A 971-nucleotide genomic window follows, 5' to 3' on the forward strand; every position below is an offset into this window, starting at 1 on the left:
GCAGCTCACCAGGCCCGTCTTGTGGGGTGCCCCTGGGTGGGTTTGAACCGCCAGTCTTTTGGTGAGTAGTTCAGTGTGTGACCATCTGTGCCGGTCCGGGCCTCCTTGTCCTACCCCCAGCCGCCTCACCGCATGGCCCCATGCGGCCCTGCACTGCTGGCCTCTCCCATTTGCACTGGAGCACCTGCCAGCCTACGGTCCCTGACAGGACATCAGCTGGTCTTCATTCCCAGGACTCCTTGTTTTAGGGGGTGTTTTGTGGGGGCAAGAAGAGAGTGCTGTGTGGGAGAAATTACTTCGGCCCCACAGAAGGGCTCAAGGTGGACCAAGTGAGGGGCGAGCCCAGGGAATGTTCTGAAGCCTCCCCAGAGGCTGGGGAGCACAAGTGTGTCCTCAGGGCAAGGAGTGCCAGGGGACAGCTGCGATGTCTCCAGTGCAGTTGTGACGGCCGAAAGGCAGGCCAGTCCATGCCCCTGGCTGCAGTCCATGGGCGGGCAGGAGAGCTGGGGAGGAGGGGCCCCGAGAGGCAGTAAATTCCGTTTAGAGCAGGAAAAGGCCCAGGATGGCCAGGCAGATAATGAGCGGGGACAAGGTCCATTTCCTGTCAGGACAATCAGGGCAAGGGGCGGAGTGGGAAAAAAAGCCCAAGGCAGTAAAGTCCTAACAATGCGCGATTGGAGGTGCAGGATTCCCGTCTGAACCCAAGAATGTCGGTGGAGAGAGCGAGACAGGAAGCCCAGGACCGGCCCTCACTGCAGCGGCAGGCCCTGTGGCCGGGGAGGCTGCAGCCCTCTGCGCAGACGCTAAAGGACGGCCCCAGGCGCAGGCCGGGATGCTCCTGCTGCCGCGGAGGGGAGTGCGGCGGCGCCCTGCAGCGCCTGCAGCTCTGCTCTGCACACACACACACACACACACACACGCACACGTGCAGAATGAGGAGCCAAGGCCTTGGGGCCAGACCACCCCCGCTC

This window comes from Orycteropus afer, unplaced genomic scaffold, assembly GCF_000298275.1.
Source record: "Orycteropus afer afer isolate SDZICR_OR568_19922 unplaced genomic scaffold, OryAfe1.0 scaffold00273, whole genome shotgun sequence".
NCBI lineage: Eukaryota > Metazoa > Chordata > Mammalia > Tubulidentata > Orycteropodidae > Orycteropus > Orycteropus afer.